The following is an 18,824-nucleotide window of genomic DNA, read 5'->3' on the forward strand; positions in this document are numbered from 1 at the left end:
CTGCATTGGGAGCGCAGAGTCTTAACCACTGTGCCACAAGGGAAGTCCCTGTCCTTTTTTTTCATTGAGTCGCTTTATATTCCTCCAGCGTTTTTGTGTTTTTAGGGTTGGGCTTGATTTGCCATAGGATTTTTCTCAGTGTCTGTTCCACCCTCAGCTTTCGGTCTTCCCTCTGCACTTGTCTCTGCAGCCCTGCGTGGTCTTGCCCCTCCTCCAGCGGCAGCTCCTCAGCCTGGCTGGGGGAGGGGCATTCTCTCTCCGTTGTTTGGTTCTGCCTCAGTGTTAGGCAGGAGCTGGGTCTCAGCGATCCTGCCCCTCCCACAGTGGCAGGTGCGGTCTAAGGGTGTCAGCCCAGGATGTATTGCTACCACTCACCCAGAGTTTGAGCGTTTTTGTTTGAATACCCAAGCTGCAACGGGTCTTCACCTGTACCCTGAGGGCTTTTCCTGCCCTGCTCTCTGATGCTTAAGGCTCTGCTCTCTAGGGGAGAGAGTGAAAAAGGAGATAGTGGGTGGGGCTTCATGCCTTTCCTACAGTGACTGCCTTCTAGGACCTTCTAGGGCCTCTTGCCCTGCCCTCAGTCTTTCTTATGTGCACTGGGTGAGATCCTTGGGGAAGAGCCTGCACGTGGGTGGGAATTCCCGTGTCTGCAGCTCCTGGCAATTGTATACCTCACACTAACTCACACTTCGCCTTTAGCAAGTTGCCCAAATTTTTAGCTAAATTCTTCCTATCAACTTGTATGGTGTCTGTACCATGGGATCCCGTCTCTCCTTGGAGGCTGTGATTTTTGCTAATTATTCAGCTTTACAGAAACCACAAGTCTGGTATTGTGCTTTTTCAGTGCCATCAGCATGCCACTCTCCCCTGGGCCCAGAAGGAGACGACACAGAGCAGGTGCCCTCATGGGACACCAGGCTGTCCTGGTGGATCTCACTGGAGGCTCCCAGCAGCCTGAGCCATTAGGAATTGCTATCTCTACTGTACAGTAGCAAACCTGAGGCTTGGAACTTCCCTGGTGGCGCAGTGGTTAAGAATCCGCCTGCCAATGCAGGGGACACAGGTTCGAGCCCTGGTCCAGGAAGATCCCACCGGCCACACAGCAACTAAGCCCGTGTGCCACAACTACTGAGCCTGTGCTCTAGAGCCTGGGAGCCACAGTTACTGAAGTCTGCGCGCCGAGAGCCCGTGCTCCACAACAAGAGAAGCCACCACAATGAGAAGCCCATGCACCGCAACGAAGAGTAGCCCCTGTTCAACGCAACTAGAGAAAGCCCACGTGCAGCAATGAGGACCCAACGCAGCCTAAATAAATAAACAAACAAATAAATTTATTTATTTAAGAAAACCAAAAAAACCTGAGGCTTGGAGGAGAGGACCAGCCCGTCAGAGCTGGGGAGGCACTTCCAGCCTTGGCCCAACTCCTTGCCAGGTGCAGCTGGGAGCTGAGCCCTGCCTGGGGCTGGTGACTGGGGCTGCAGTCCCTGGGCCTCCTCTTCCCTCCGCCTTACCCGCCACTGTGTGCTCAGCCCCACAGGAGGTAGACTGGGCCCTGTGGTCCATTTGGGCAGCTGAGTGTGAAACTTCAGGCTCAGGGGCCAGGTTGCCAGGCTTTGAATCCTGGCCCTGACACTTATCAGCTGGGACACCGTGGGCAGGTGAATTCCCTCCTCTGAGTCTCAGTTTTCTCACCTGTAAAATGGGAATAGTTTATACTTACCTTGCGGGTGGTTGTGAGGGTCAAATGAGGGGATATGTGAGGTACCCACAGGGCCAGGCCCCTGGCAAGGGCAGAGCTGGGTGGAGAGGAGTCCACTTTGCCCAGAAGCTGCTGTGCTGGTCTGTCAGCCTCCCCTGGGGGTGCCAATGGCTGTCCACCAGACTTCATCCAGACAGGGCAGCCTGGTCCTCTGCCTCCTGAAGGAACTGAAAGCAGCCTGCTGTGAATTTAACAGGGGAACCATCCAGGGAAGATTTGGAGCAGAGCAGGGCCAGGTTAGCAAATCGGTCCCTCAGTCACTGTTATAGGTTGAATTCTATCCCCTACGAAATTCAAATGTTGAAATCCTGACTCCCAGGACCTCAGAATGTGACCTTTTTGGAGACAAGGTCTTTACAGTGGTAGTCAAGTTAAAACACTTATTCTGTGTATGGGGTGGGGGAGAAGTAAGTGGGGGTCCTGGTGGAGGGGTGGGGAGGGGCTGGTCTGGGACGAGTTGAGCACGAGGGGTGGCTCAGAGAAGGGCAGAAGCAGGCCTGAGGCTCTGCAAATGTGACCACTCTTCCCAGAGGAAGCCTGGTCTTGTGGGATCTCGGATGATCTAAGGGGCCAGAGCAGGGGAGTCCAGGGATGGGAAACACCTGGGTGCCCCGGTGCCGGAGACCCCTCATCCCTGACTCATCAATAAGGAGTCCGGCTCACACCACCCATCACACAAACCCCAACGCTCATGGATGCCTCCCCTCAGAGGCACAGTGTGACGGCACCTCATCCCAAGTTAAAATACTTGACTGCCTCTGTAAAGTTAAAAAACCTGATTCCCTCTCTAAAGAGCTTGTCTTCCAATAAGGAAGTCATTAGTGTGGGCCCTATTCCAGTCTGAGTGGTGGGGACTGGTGTCCAATAAAAAGGAGAAATTTGGATGCAGAGAGCATACCAGGAGAAAGGCATGTGAAGAAGGAGACAGAGATTGGGGCGATGCTCCTACAAGCCAAGGGACACAAAGATTGTCCCCAAACCACCATAAGCTGGGAACGGATTCTCCCTCACAACCCTCAAAGGGAACCAACCCTCCTGACACCTTGATCTCAGGCTTTTGGCCCTCAGAACTGTGAGACAGTACATTTCGGTTTTAAGCCACCCACCGTGTGATACTTGGTTACAAGGATCACGGCTGATACGGCAGCCCTAGGAAATAGAGCCACTAAGCCACACTGCCTTCACTGGGAAGGGCTGGGGAGCCGGGCCCCAATGTCACTGGGCCATGTGCCTGGAAGTTTGGAGGGGAAGGGTCCCCCCTTCTGCTCAGCCTGGGTCTGCTGCCCACCAGCCACCTTCCAGGCCTCAGACATGGCCCAGGGCCTGGGGCCCACTGTGGGGCTGCCCAGGGCCAGGTGCCTGCCCCCAAGACTTGAGTCAGGTGTGGTTGGTTGGGAACACCTGTTTTGTTGTTGTTTTCCTGTAAGGGTCTCTCATCTCCCAAACCCGCTACTTTTCATAAGAGACTCAGCAAGTTTGGAAGCTGGAAAAGCTCCTGTAGATGAGTCTTCCCTGCTTGTGTACAGTGGGAAAACAGACGCAAAGATCGGCAGGGCCTGGCCCAAGGCCGCACAGAGAGGCAACGGCCAGCCTGGGACCCGGGCAGGGGGCGGCCTCTGTGCCCACTGTGGGTGCCAGGCGGACCTCACAGGTGTTGGGCCGTGTGTCACTTGTTCCCTCCTGCAGCAAGTGCTGGCTGGCGTGGGCCTGGAGGCCTGGGGGGACCAAGACCCTCCTCTCCACAGCCTCTCCTAGAGCTGCTCCCTCCTGCCCCCCCTCCACTCCAGGACACAGACAGAACGCCCCCCCCCCCACACACACTATCGCCTCCAAGCCTTTGCACAGGTGTCCCTTGCATCAGTCAGTCCATCCAGAGCCACTGGGTCCTGTGGGATAAGGGGTTTGTTTAGGGTTAGGCTTGATGTGGTCGTGGAAGGACCTGGGATAGTGACAATCCAGAGGAGAAATTGGGGGATCAGGGGAAGAATCACCAACCAGCCAACCTGGGGCTCAAGGTCCACCTAGCCATCCAGCTGCTGACTGTGAAGGGGGTGCTTGGTGGGGCGGGGGCGGGGTCTACGAGGTGTTGCCAGTATGTAGCTCCCGCCTCTGTGGCTCTGCAGCCACGGGATACACAGGGCACACAAGGGTCCCTCCATCCATCTCAGGGGATGTTTACTCCTCTCCCAGCCATGTCACACTTGCCCTTTGATACACTAGAACTAGAGCAGTGATGCAAGTTTAACTGCTATTAGTGCATTCTGTGTTACATAATAGAGGGACGGGAGAGGGAGAAAAAGGAAAAGGAAAAGAATTGATCATATACATAGGTATACTCATAGGTAAACAAGGAAATAATATTAGTGACTACTGCAGTCCTTGTTTCTGCAACAGGCCACATGGCTAGAGCTGGTGTTAATTCCTCTTCCATCACCATTCTGCATTAGGCACCCAGCTGGTTGTGGTTCCATGCCTGCTGGGGGGAGCCAGACCTTCCCTCCTGAAGGTCTCTGTCAATGTTCCTGCCTATGTTAAGTTATCGTAATTTCCATTCCAGATATATATATATATATATATATATATATATATATACACACAGATATACATTTTGGGGGCACACCGCATGGCCTGTGGGATCTTAGTTCCCCAGAGGAACAATTGATTTAGTGGAAATATTATTGTGTCCACTGGTGGGAATGTCTCTCCCTTGGGAATTCAGAATTGCAGGGATGGGAAACAAATATTTTGCTAGTGGGCCACTAGGGATAACAGTGAGAAGAGCTACTCCCATTTCTATCCAACTTGACTCCTGGACTCGTGAGTCCTGGCTGTTGGAGAAACAACCCCACATGCTGAATGTTGATGCAGATCACAGTCTGCACCCTGGAGGATACTGCCCCAGTCCTGCGAGGTGTTGCCCCTCTCTGGTGCCATAAGGGGGTCTCCAAAAGGCCATCCCACCCTTCTATAAAGCCAGCTGCGAGATTGGTTCAAGATGGCAGAGTAGAAGGGCATGCACTCACTCCCTCTTGCAAACAATCATCAACAGGGAGACACTGGAACTCACCAAAAAAGATACCCCACATCCAAAGACAAAGGAAAAGCCACAATGAAACAGTATGAGGGGTGCAATCACAATAAAATCAAATCCTATAACTGCTGGGTGGGTGACTCACAAACTGGAGAACATTTATACCACAGAAGAACACCCACTGGAGTGGAGGTTCTGAGCACCATGTCAGTCTTCCCAACATGGGGGTCTGGCAACAGGAGGAGGAATTCCTAGAGAATCAGACTTTGAAAGCTAGCGGGATTTGACTGCAGGACTTCGACAAGACTGGGGGAAACAGAGACTCCACTCTTGGAGGGCACAAAGTAGTGTGTGCATCGGGACCCAGGGGAAGGAGCAGTGAACCCATAGGAGACTGAACCGGACCTACCTGCTAGTGCTGGTGGGTCTCCTGCAGAGGTGAGTGGTGGCTGTGTCTCACCGTGAGGACAAGGACACTGGCAGCAGAAGTTCTGGGGAGTACTCCTTGGCGTGAGCCCTCCCAGAGTCTACCATTAACACCACCAAAGAGCCGGGTAGGCTCCAGTGCTGGGTCGCCTCAAGCCAAACAACCAACAGGGAGGGAACCCAGGCCCACCCATCAGCAGACAAGTGGATTAAAGTTTTACTGAGCTCTGCCCACCAGAGCAACACCCAGCTCTACCCACCAGTCCCTTCCATCAGGAAACTTGCACAGGTCTCTTAGATAGCTTCATCCACCAGAGGGCAGACAGCAGAAACAAGAAGAACTACAGTCCTGCAGCCTGTGGAACAAAATCCACATTCACAGAAAGATAGACAAGATGAAAAGGCAGAGGGCTATGTACCAGATGAAGGAACAAGATAAAACCCCAGAAAAACAACTCAATGAAGTGGAGATAGGCAACCTTCCAGAAAAAGAATTCAGAATAATGATAGTGAAGATGATCCAGAACCTCGGAAAAACAATGGAGGCAAAGATCGAGAAGATGCAAGAAATGTTTAACAAAGACCTAGAAGAATTAAAAAACAAACACCTAGAAGAATTAAAGAACAAACAAACAGAGATGAACAATACAATAACTAAATTGAAGAATACACTAGAAGGAATAAATAGCAGAATTACTGAGGCAGAAGAACAGATAAGTGACCTGGAAGACAGAGTGGTGGAATTCACTGCTGTGGAACAGAATAAAGAAAAAAAGAATGAAAAGAAATGAAGACAGCGTAAGAGACCTCTGGGACAACATTAAACGCAACAACATTCGCATTATAGCGGTCCCAGAAGGAGAAGAGAGCGAGAAAGGACTAGAGAAAATATTTGAAGAGATTATAGTCAAAAATTTCCCTAACATGGGAAAGGAAATAGCTACTCAAGTCCAGGAAGCGCAGTGAGTCCCAGGAAGGATAAACCCAAGGAGAAACACGCCAAGACACATAATAGTCAAACTGACAAAAATTAAAGACAAAGAAAAATTATTGAAAGCAACAAGGGAAAAACAACAAATAACATACAAGGCAATTGCCATAAGGTTAACAGCTGATTTCTTAGCAGAAACTCTACGAGCCAGAAAGGAGTAGCACAACATATTTAAAGTGATGAAAAGGAAGAACCTACAACCAAGATTACTCTGCCTGGCAAGGATCTCATTCAGATTCGATGGAGAAATAAAAGGCTTTACAGACAAGCAACAGCTCAGAGAATTCAGCACCACCAGACCAGCTCTACAACAAATGCTAAAGGAACTTCTCTAAGTGGGAAACACAAGAGAAGGAAAGGATCAACAAAAACAAACCCAAAACAATTAAGAAAATGGTCATAGGAACATACATATCGATAATTACCTTAAACGTGAATGGATTAAATGCTCCAACCACAAGACACAGGCTTGCTGAATGGATACAAAAACAAGACCCATCTATATGCTGTCTACAAGAGACCCACTTCAGACCTAGGGAAACATACAGACTGAAGGTGAGGGGATGGAAAAAGATATTCCATGAAAATGGAAATCAAAACAAAGCTGGAGTAGCAATACTCATATCACATAAAATAGATTTTAAAATAAAGAATGTTACAAGAGACAAGGAAAGACACTACTTAATGATCAAGGGGTCAATTCAAGAAGAAGATAAAACAATTATAAATATGTATGCACTCAACATAGGAGCACCTCAATACATAAGGCAACTGCTAACAGCTATAAAAGAGGAAATTGACAGTAACACAATAATAGTGGGGGACTTTAACACCTCACTTACACCAACGGACAGATCGTCCAGACAGAAAATTAATAAGGAAACACAAGATTTAAATGACACAATAGACCAGATAGATTTAATCGATATTTATAGGACAGTCCATCCTAAAACAGCAGATTACACTTTCTTCTCAAGTGCCCAAGGAACACTCTCCAGGGTAGATCATATCTTGGGTCACAAATCAAGCTTCAGTAAATCATATCAAGCATATTTTCTGATCACAATGCTATGAGATTAGAAATCAATTACATGGAAAAAAATGTAAAAAACACAAACACATAGAGGCTGAACAATATGTTACTGAATAACCAAAAGATCACAGAAGAAATCAAAGAGGAAATCAAAAAATACCTAGAGACAAATGACAATGAAAACACGACAATCCAAAAGCTATGGGATGCAGCAAAAGCCGTTCTAAGAGGGAAGTTTATAGCTATACAAGCCTACCTCAAGAAACAAGAAAAATCTCAAATAAACAATCTAACCTTATACCTAAAGGAACTAGAGAAAGAAGAGCAAACAAAACCCAAAATTGGTAGAAGGAAAGAAATCATAAAGATCAGAGCAGAAATAAATGAAATAGAAACAGAAAACAATAGCAAAGATCAATAAAACTGAAAGCTGGTTCTTTGAGAAGATAAACAAAATTGACAAACCTTTAGCCAGACTCATCAAGAAAAAGAGGGAGAGGACTCAAATCAATCAAATTAGAAATGAAAAAGGAGAAGTTACAACAGACACCGCGGAAATACAAGGCGTCCTAAGAGACAACTACAAGCAACTCTATGCCAATAACATGGACAATCTGGAAGAAATGGACAAATTCTTAGAAAGGTATATAACCTTCCAAGACTGAACCAGGAAGAAATAAAAAATATGAACAGACCAATCACAAGTAATGAAATTGAAACTGTGATTAAAAATCTTCCAACAAACAAAAGTCCAGGACCAGATGGCTTCACAGGTGAATTCTATCAAACATTTAGAGAAGAGCTTACACCCATCCTTCTCAAACTCTTCCAAAAAATTGCAGAGGAAGGAACACTCCCAAACTCATTCTATGAGGCCACCATCACCCTGATACCAAAACCAGAAAAAGATACTACAAAAAAAGAAAATTACAGACCAATATCACTGATGAATAAAGATGCAAAAATCCTCAACAAAATACTAGCAAACAGAATCCAGCAACACATTAAAAAGATCATACACCATGATCAAAGTGGGATTTATTCCAGGAATGCAAGGATTCTTCAATATAGGCAAATCAATCAATGTGATACACCATATTAACAAATTGAAGAATAAAAACCATATGATCACCTCCATAGATGCAAAAAAAGCTTTTGGCAAAATTCAACACCCATCTATGATAAAAACTCTCCAGAAAGTGGGCAGAGAGGGAACCTACCACAACATAATAAAGGCCATATATGACAAACACACAGCCAACATCATTCTCAATGGTGAAAAACTGAAAGAATTTCCTCTAAGATCAGGAACAAGACAAGGATGTCCACTCTCACCGCTATTATTCAACATAGTTTTGGAAGTCCTAGCCACAGCAATCAGAGAAGAAAAAGAAATAAAAGGAATACAAAGTGGAAAAGAAGAAGTAAAACTGTCACTGTCTGCAGATGACATGATACTATACATAGAGAATCCTAAAGCTGCCACCAGAAAACTACTAGGGCTAATCAATGAATTTGGTAAAGTAGCAGGATACAAAATTAATGCACAGAAATCTCTTGCATTCCCATACACTAACAACGAAAGATCAGAAAGAGAAATTAAGGAAACAATACCATTCACCATTGCAACAAAAAGAATAAAATACCTAGGAATAAACCTACCTAAGGAGGTAAAAGACCTGTACTCAGAAAACTATAAGATACTGATGAGAGAAATCAAAGATGACACAAACAGATGGAGAGATATACCATGTTCTTTGACTGGAAGAATCAATATTGTGAAAATGGCTATACTACCCAAAGCAATCTACAGATTCAATGCAATCCCTATCAAATTACCAGTGACATTTTTTACGGAACTAGAACAAAAAATCTTAAAATTTGTATGGAAACAGGCCTGAATAGCCAAAGCAGCCTTGAGGGGAAAAAAAAGAGCTGGAGGAATCAGACTCCCTGACTTCAGACTATACTACAAATCATACAGTAATCAAGACAATATGGTACTGGCACAAAACCAGAAATATAGATCAATGGAAGAGGATAGAAAGCCTAGAGATAAACCCACGCACCTATGGTCAACTAATCTATGACAAAGGAGGCAAGGATATACAGTGGATAAAAGACAGTCTCTTCGATAAGTGGTGCTGGGAAAACTGGACAGCTACATGTAAAAGAATGAAATTAGAACAGTCCCTAACACTATACACAAGAATAAACTCAAAATGGATTCGAGACCTAAATGTAAGACCAGACACTATAAAACTCTTAGAGGAAAACACAGGAAGAACACTCTTTGACATAAATCACAGCAAGATCTTTTTGATCCACCTCCTAGAGTAATGGAAATAAAAACAAAAATAAACAAATGGGACCTAATGAAACTTAAAAGTTTCTGCAAAGCAAAGGAAACTACAAACAAGATGAGAAGACAACCCTCAGAATGGGAGAAAATATTTGCAATGGACAAAGGATTAATCTCCATAATATGTAAACAGCTCATGCAGCTCAATAGTAAAAAAACAAACAACCCAATGAAAAAATGGGCTGAAGACCTAAATAGACATTTCTCCAAAGAAGACATACAGGTGGCCAGGAAGCACATGAAAAGCTGCTCAACATCACTAATTATTAGAGAAATGCAAATCAAAACTACAATGAGGTATCACCTCACACCAGTTAGAATGGGCATCATCAGAAAATCTACAAACAATAAATGCTGGAGAGGGTGTGGAGAAAAGGGAACCCTCTTGCACTGTTGGTGGGAATGTAAATTGATATAGCCACTATGGAGAACAGTTTGGAGGTTCCTTAGAAAACTAAAAATAGAATTACCATATGACTGAGCAATCCCATTACTGGGCATATACCCTAAGAAAACCGTAATTCAAAAAGAGTCATGTACCACAACGTTCATTGCAGCACTATTTACAATAGCCAGGTCATGGAAGCAACCTAAATGCCCATTGACAAACGAATGGATAAAGAAGATGTGGTACATATATACAATGGAATATTACTCAACCATAAAAAGGAACAAATTTGGGTCATTTGTAGAGACGTGGATGGATTTGGAGACTGTCATACAGAGTGAAGTAATTCAGAAAGAGAAAAACAAATATCATACATTAACGCATATATGTGGAACGTAGAAAAATGGTACAGATGAACCGGTTTGCAGGGCAGAAATAGAGGCACAGATGTAGAGAACAAACCTATGGACACCAAGGAGGGAAAGTGAGGGTGGGATGAATTGGGAGATTGGGATTGACATATATACACTAATATGTATAAAATGGGTAACTAATAAGAACCTGGTGTATAAAAAATAAACAAAATAAAATTCAAAGATTCAAAAAAAAAAATTAAAAATGCTTTGTCAAAGAAACTCTGGCAAGCTCGGAGACTTTTAGAGCATGAGCCACACATCTCCTTGCATGGTCCTGCAATAAACCTCTCTCTGCTCAAAAAAAAACAAACAAACTAGGGTGATCTGAACAAGCTATGAACTTTAGTTAGTAATAATGTACCAAGATAGGTTTATTAATTGTAACAAATGTACCATACTAATATATGCATAACTGGGTAAGGAGGTACATGGGAACTCTCTGGACTATCTTTTAAATTTTCCTGTAATTCTAAAACTATTTTTAAAAATAAAATTTATTTTAAAAGTAATAAAAGCATGAATACAAGGGCACACACTTTACCTTTCATGGATGCAAGGGCACAAACTTTACCTTTCACTTTGGGCTCCAATATGGCTCAGCTATCACTGGCTCTATCCCCGCCTCATTTGAATGGAAGGTCCCAATATTTTGTATATTTATTTCAAGATCATAGATGTGTTTCCACTGAATTTCAGGCAGGATTTTTCCCCAGAAGCAATCCTGAATCTGTAAAAATACTACAGTATGCTATGATATTGAGCAGTCAAACCCCTCAATAAATGAAAACTTTGTTTAAAAAAACAAAATCAAACATCATCTACAAAAAAGAGCCAATTTGAAATTCAGTAACTATAAAATGATACTTTGGAAAAATTGCTGGTAATTTTATTTTAAAAATTAAAAATAATACACTATTAAAAGTGTCTTTAGAAAAAGTCACATGTATCAATGTTCATCTTTGCAGTTTTTTTAATGCTAATACACTAAATATACACTAAGTGCTGCCATTTTTTTCCTTCCAAATAAATATTTTATACATACACCCCCCCACAAAAAAGCCAGCTGCTTTAGACTGATAGGGAGTTCCACAGTGAATCAGCGAATTCCACGGACCAACTGCCAGACTTAATTTGCTGCAAAATGTGTGCCCTGGTTGAAGCAATGTTTTGTGGAATACCATGTTGGTGGATAAGGCATTCTGTAAGTCCAGGGATAGTGGTATTGGCAGAGCATTTGGGCTGGGAAAGCAAATCCATACTCAAAAGAAGTATCTATGCCAAGGAGAGCAAAGTGCTGCTTCTTCTATGATGGAAGTGTGCTCTGTAATCCGTCTGCTACCAGGGACGCTCTGGTCTCCCTGGGGAGTGGTGCCATATAGCGGGCTCAGGGGACTATTGTGATGGCCTGTGGAAGAGAAAGAGAGTCCAGGTTCCTGTGGTCTAGACTATGCAGGAGGGCTGGAGAGCTGATGTGACCCTGAAGTTGGCTGGTGAAGGTATATTACTGGCCCTGCCCACTGGATGTAAACTGCTGCTGATAAGAGAAGAGGTACCAGATGTACTGATGAGCTCCAGCCAAGAAATGACATCAGAACAATAGCTGCGATTAGAATCACCACCTGATGGGACTTCCCTGGTGGTCCAGTGGTAAAGAATCCGCCTTCCAATGCAGGGGACGCAGGTTCAATCCCTGGTCGGAGAACTAAGATCCCACATGTCGCGGGGCAACTAAGCCCACGTGCCACAACTAGTGAGCCTGAGTGCCAGAAACTACAGAACACACACACCACAACTACAGAGCCCACACGCCACAACTAGGGAAGAAAACCCGCACGTCACAACTAGAGAGAAGCCCACACGCTGCAGTGAAGAACCCGCGCGCTGCAACTAAAACATCCCGCCCTCCGTGCTGCAACGAAGACCCGACGCAGCCAAAAATAAAAATAAATACATAAAATAAATAAATAAATATTTGAAAAAAAACTACACCTGACGAAGTTTACAATAATCCACTGCCATTGTCCAAGATCCATTGTCTCCGTCTTCTGTACAGACCCAGTAGGTGAGTTGAAGGGGGATGTGATAGGAATCGCCACCCCTGCATCTTCCAAGTCCTCGATGGAGACACATCTCTGCAGCCCTCAGGAATGTGGCCTGCTCTGGTTTACCAGTTTGGTAGGGGGCTTCCATCTGGCCTTTCCTCCCATAACAGATCAGGGAACTGCCCGTTGCTGAGTATGTCATTTCCAACTGAGCATTCGAAACTGGGAAAGTAACCCTGACCTGTGTTCAGGGACCCACTGGGTCCAAGTGAGCAAAACTCTCCTAGTTACCTGATTTGATTTCCAACAGTGTTTTAAAAACATGACGATACACAGAGAAAGACAAATATCATATTATATTGCTTATATGTGGAACCTAAAAACAATGGTACAAATGAACTTACTTACAAAACAGAAATAGAGTCACAGATGTAGAAAACAAACTTACGGTTACCAGGAGGGAATGGGGTGGGGGGAGAAATAAATTGGGAGATTGGGATTGAGATATATACCCTACTATATATAAAACATAACTAATAAGGACCTACTGTATAGCACAGGGAACGCTACTCAATACTCTGTAATGACCTATCTGGGAAGAGAATCTAAAAAAGAGTGGATATATGTATATGAATAACATTCACTTTGCTGTACAGCAGAAACTAACACAACATTGTAAATCAACTCTACTCCAATAAAAATTATTTTAAAAAACGAAGCCATAACTCTCTCAAAACAAAAACAAAAACAAAAACATGACCATACGTTCTTGACATTTCTCCCATAAAGAGGTGGAGATTGTGTCCCTTTCTCTTGAATCTGGATGGGCTGTTACTCCTTTGACCAATACAGTTTAAAGGAAGTGATGCTATGTGACCTCTGAGGCCAGGCCTCCCAAGGTGATGGACTTCTCACTTTATTTGCTGGTACAGTTGCTCACGGAACCCCGAGTCGCTGAATAAGAAGCATGACTACTCTGAGATCATCATGCCGGCACTCAGGTCAACAGTCCCAGCTGAGCCCTTGCCCACCAGCCATTGCGGCCAAGGCACCAGTTATGTGAGAAAAGCTGTCTTGGACCCTCCAGAGCAGCTCATTACCAGCTGAGTGCCATTGAGTGATCTCAGCTGACACCAAAAGGAAGAGGAGAATGTCCCACTGAGCCGTGCCTGAACTCCACACCCATAAGATAACGAGACATAAGAAAATGGTTGTAGTTTGTTACACAGCAAAGATGCCCAGAATACCTCCAGAAGCCCTTACTCTGACTGGACCACAGTGGCATTTTGGGTCTCCTGGAGCTAATGTCAGCTCAGAGCCAACATCCAGTAATTCCTAAAATATCTGGCATTTCCCCTTCTCCAACACACAGTCGTCACTCAGGCCTCAGGTCCCTTTGGGGGAAAACCAGGAGGAAAATGCATGGTATACAGTCTTGGCTGTGTAGTGAATCCTTCCTCAAGTGGATCCAGCCTCCCCTTTCATTCAAGGGGCTCTGCGTCTATGAAACACCTGGTCCAGGCATTGGTGGGCATTGGCCAACATTCTCTACTACGTTGCTTTAGTTCAGACTTCTGTTTACCAGACCTAGAGCTTTCCTGCTTCTACAAATCAAGATTTTCTTACACCGTCCACCTACTTTGGCCTTGGGGGTGCCATGATTGATTGATCATCAATTACTAAGAATTTCATCCCCCTGCACCACCCCCCAACCAGAGAACGTAGTGAGGGGGTGAGTGAGCAGGAATTGAATAAAAAGTCCACTCAGGGAATCCCCTGGCAATCCAGTGGTTATGACTCCGCACTCTCACTGCCTAGGGCCCTGGTTCGATCCCTGGTCTGGGAACTAAGATCCCGCAAGCAGCGAGGTGCAGCCAAAAAAAAAAAAAAAAAGAAAGCCCACTCAGTATTTGAGCACTCCCGTGAATCTTTTGGATACTTTCTTCTACATTCTACTAAAGGAATCCTGGCATCTCAGCTTCACTCAGTGTAGGCTACCTTGGGACCAGCTTTCAATGAACCAGCTGAGCAACTATATACCGCCATTCGCAGTTGCTTGAGCTAACACAAGGAATCCAGGATCTCTGCTTAGTGCATCCACCCACTTCAACACGTTATACTCCTTCCATTATGATGCACCTCCCTTTGTGTCTATTCCCATACATGTTTCCCTGCTCATATAAGCTGGAGACATCTTGAAATACTTTGGTGTGCACGATGCCTCCTCATGGGTCACACCTTGTACCTAATATCCTGAAACTTGCCGGTCTTGAGTCGGGTTATAGATCTAGAAGCAACGAGAGGCGGGAGATGGTCTTGAGGAAGATCATTATGCCTTGGCCACTAGGGTTTCTCCAGGCACGGGGATAACCTCTAGCTCATCACTCAGACTTTGGCTGGGATTCAAGACCCTGAGCTCATCTTTTTTCCCTAAGTTTTCCGGTGCACTTAGAAGCACCCGAGCAGCCCCACAGTCCTGATGCTCTCTATTTCCAGTCACGCTCTATGCCAACAGCTGCTTGGTCACCCAGAGCCTTCTATAGGCCTTGACTCCAGGGACTGAAAGGTGATCATTTAAGTGACTGCTTCACAACTGCCTGCCATGGACCACCAATGTCCCCTTTACCCCAGCAGCAGGGTCCTTAAAAATGCCTCTAAATCTGCTTAGATTGAAACAGCGATGCCAGATTCCCCTGGAAGCATCACCAGTGCCAATGACTGTATCAGGCAGGACTGGGTCAGGAGGCAGAGCCCTGTGAGTGTTATGGGATATGGATTTGTCATGGGGATTAGGTTTGACATGACTGTGGGAGGAGCTGGGAAGGCGAAGGTCCAGAGGGGGAACTGGAGGGCCAGAGAAAGAGCCTCCACCTGGCAATCTGAAAAGCCAGGCGTGTCAGGGCCTATCGGAGTTATGGCCTCTGGGGGACTCTCGGCCGAGCCTCTGGAGGTGGGCTGGGGGCTGCCGTTGGTCAGGGGGGCCAGCAGGCAGGACATAGAACTGGACGCAGAGGTGAGGACAGTGAGGACAAACTGGCTCCACTGGCCACTCTGGGTCTGCCTGTCTCCACGTCTGATTACTATGACCTTCAGAGAGTAAAGGTCACTGCTTCACCCTCACTTTCCACCCTCGCATACAGGAGCCATACAGGAAGGCATGCTGGGAAATGTACTTTGGCACCACGCACACGTCTCCCTACCTGAATCTCCCCTCCGCCCCTCCTCCCAGGCTGGGCTTCTCCTGTACCAGCACCTCCCCCGTCTGCCTGATGGCTGCTCCGCCTCTGCCAGCAGACTGTGAGATCCAAGATGCCGGGCTGAGTCCCCCAACTCATCACTGTGTGACCAGGCCCTGGCACAAGCTTGGAACAGAGCGGCGCTCTGTGTTTGGCAAATGGACAAGTGAATGAATGAATGAATGATGGCCGTTGGGCGCTAGGAACACAGGGAGAAAAGTCAGACAGAGAAGAGGTTAGATGTTGCCCCCAGTATTGAGTACTTATTCTCTGCAGGGCCCTGGGGAGAGGCTGAGGGTGGAGGAGGGAGGCGGAGATGAGCTGACCCGTGAGTGACCACGACACATGTGGGTGAATGTGTCCAGCACCCTTGGATGAACCCAGTAAGAGACTTGGCGGGGAGCTCAGAGGAAGCGAGGCCACTGTCAGCCAGTGAATCATGGAGGACTTCCTGCAGGGGTGTCATGGGGGGAGGACTGAAACAGGTCGAGTTAGGTGGGGCGGGTGCCTTCCAGATGGAGGAAAATGCTTGTGCAGACACAAGCCCAGGGCACACACCTGAAAGAGTGAGGTTTTTGCTTAGCCCTCACTTCAGGCTGATTTCTAGGTTTTGATTTCCAGGGTAATCCCTACTATTAAGGAGGATGGTCTTGGGAATTCCCTGGTGGTCCAGTGGTTAAGGCTCCAAGCTTCCACTTCTGGGGACACAGGTTTGATCCCTGGTCAGGGACCGAAGATCCCACATGCATGGCACAGCCAAAAAAAAAAATAAATAAAACAATTAAAAAAAATGGAAGATGGTCTTGTTCACATTAAGATTACTATTCACATTAGTATTCATGGTGTAAACAGGAGGCACAAACAGAAACCTAGTTCCTGAGTTCACTCCTGTCTCCTGGCTCAGCCTCTCGGGTCCATTCTCTACAACGTGGCCAGAGGGATACCTCTAAATCCCTCCATGGCTCCCCATTGCCCTTGGGATGTGGTCCAGCCTCCTTAAGATGACTCCAAGGTCCTCCTCTCTCACCTCCAGGCCTTCCCACGGGCTGCCTCCTCTGCCCAGGGCACTCCTCACCCCTTTAATGCTGCCTCCCAGACCAGCCTCTCCTGTCGCCGCCCTGGGCCAGGGATTCCCTTAAACTTCCCAACTTACCACTCATCAGGTTTGTTGGGTTAGAGTCCTCCCCGGTCACCCTTGTCATCTCTGTTCACCCCGGAACCCTGCTCAGCAGCCTGAGCTGGCCTCCCAGGGCCACCCTGTAGCCTGGCTGGGCTCTGGAGCCGGGGGGACCCACAGCTGTGAAGGGCACACAGATGGGGCTCTAGAAATTCTTGAGTAAATGGCTGAAATTGTGGTGTTTTCACTTACTTTGTTCTCATGTCATTCTTGCAAACTTTGAGGTAAGTTCTGTTATTATCCCCACTTTTTAGACAAAAGAACAAAGGCTCAGAGAAGGGCACATGGATACTGGCTATGCTCAGCTTGGTCTGATTCCAGGGACCAATAAACAAATAAAGGCAGGAGTCTGAGTAAGAATAAAGGAAATCAGGGGGAAGACTCCGGCGACTTACTGATCTTTGTTTTTTTAAAAAAATATTTATTTATTATTTATTTAGGCTGCACTGGGCCTTAGTTGTGGCATGCATGTGGGATCTAGTTCCCCATCCAGGGATTGAACCCGGGCCCCCTGCATTGGGAGCGTGCAGACTTACCCACTGGACCACCAGGGAAGTCCCTAATTGTCTTTTAATAAGCACATGCCGTCCCTACTCCAGGGCAGGCCCATTGCTCACAGTGGCAGTGACCTGCTGTTATTTGTTCACTTTTCCTGAGAGGGAAGAAAGCAGGCCTCCCGGGCTGGCCTGGTTGGCACATTTCAGTCTGAGGGGCCTCTCTGGGGCAGGCGTCACTCTCACGTGCTGCCGGACCTGGCGCTTCTGAAGAGGGACTCTGGAGCCAGGGTGTCTGGGCTCAAATTCCAGCTCCACCACGTACCAGCCTCATGACCTTGGGCAAGCTACCTCTCTTGGCCTCAGTTTCCCCATCTGTAAAATTGGGATAATAATAGTAGCTACCTCACAGGGTTGTGGTGAGGATTAAATAAATTAATATTTGTAAAGAACGTAGAACAGGGCCTGGCACGTAATAAGTCCTGTATTAGCATTTGTTTACCCCCCACCCCCCATATATATACAATTGTTAGAAAATGTTTGAGAGTAATTTGAGCAGCACATATCAATTTTTTTTAAGATTTATTTTTTATTGAAATATAGTTGATTTACAATGTTGTATTAGTTTCTGGTATACAGCAAAGTGATTCAGTTTTCTATATATACATATATATATATACATACACACATACATATATATATTTTTTTCATATTCTTTTCCATCATGGTTTATTACAGGATAACAACATGGAACTCTTCTCGAATGTGATGTCATCCTTGTGCTAATCTTCTCTAACTTGTTCCAGTTTTCATATATGTGCTGCCAAAGCAAACATGCACATAGAAAAGTTTTAAATGTGCAGCAGCCGCTCAGCAATCCCACTTTGTGGAACCTATCTGATGGACACCTTCAGAATATCCATAATGATAAATATTTAAGAATGTTTCTTGGGCTTCCCTGGTGGCGCAGTGGTTGAGAGTCCGCCTGCCGATGCAGGGGACAAGGGTTCGTGCCCCGGTCAGGGAAGATCCCACACGGCGCGGAGCGGCTGGGCCCGTGAGCCATGGCCACTGAGCCTGCGCGTCCGGAGGCTGTGCTCCGCAAAAAAAAAAAAAAGAATGTTTCTTGGAGCATTATTTGTAAGGACGAAAAGTTGGAAACAACACAGATGTTCATCAGAAGGGGAGTGGTTAAACAAATTCTGGACATCCCCAGATGGAACACCACGCAGGGATGAAAAGAGTGAGTCGTGTGTATGAGGTCGAATCATCTGAAATTGCTGATATCTGGCCGTTAATGATTTGCAAAGTAGTGACGGCAACTTCAGAGGATTCAATCTAATACTGTGCACTTGTATTAGAGCAGTTTGAGCTGTGGTGACAAACAGACCCAGAAGTGTTATGGACAAACACAACAGAGGTTTGCTGCTAAAGTAACAGTCCCAGGTTGGGGGGATGAAATAAATGAT

The 18,824-nt window shown here is 45.9% G+C and overlaps 1 pseudogene; it reads right to left on the reverse strand.

Annotated features, from left to right (window-relative positions):
* Positions 1-18,096: 18,096 nt before the first annotated feature.
* On the reverse strand, positions 18,097-18,187 carry LOC115802734 (U6 spliceosomal RNA; annotated as a pseudogene).
* Between the last annotated feature and the right edge of the window lie 637 nt (positions 18,188-18,824).

The sequence above is a fragment of the Delphinapterus leucas genome, chromosome 6 (assembly GCF_059928025.1).
Source record: "Delphinapterus leucas isolate spDelLeu-1000000601 "Yukka" chromosome 6, BTC_Dleu_Yukka2, whole genome shotgun sequence".
Taxonomy (NCBI): Eukaryota; Metazoa; Chordata; class Mammalia; order Artiodactyla; family Monodontidae; genus Delphinapterus; species Delphinapterus leucas.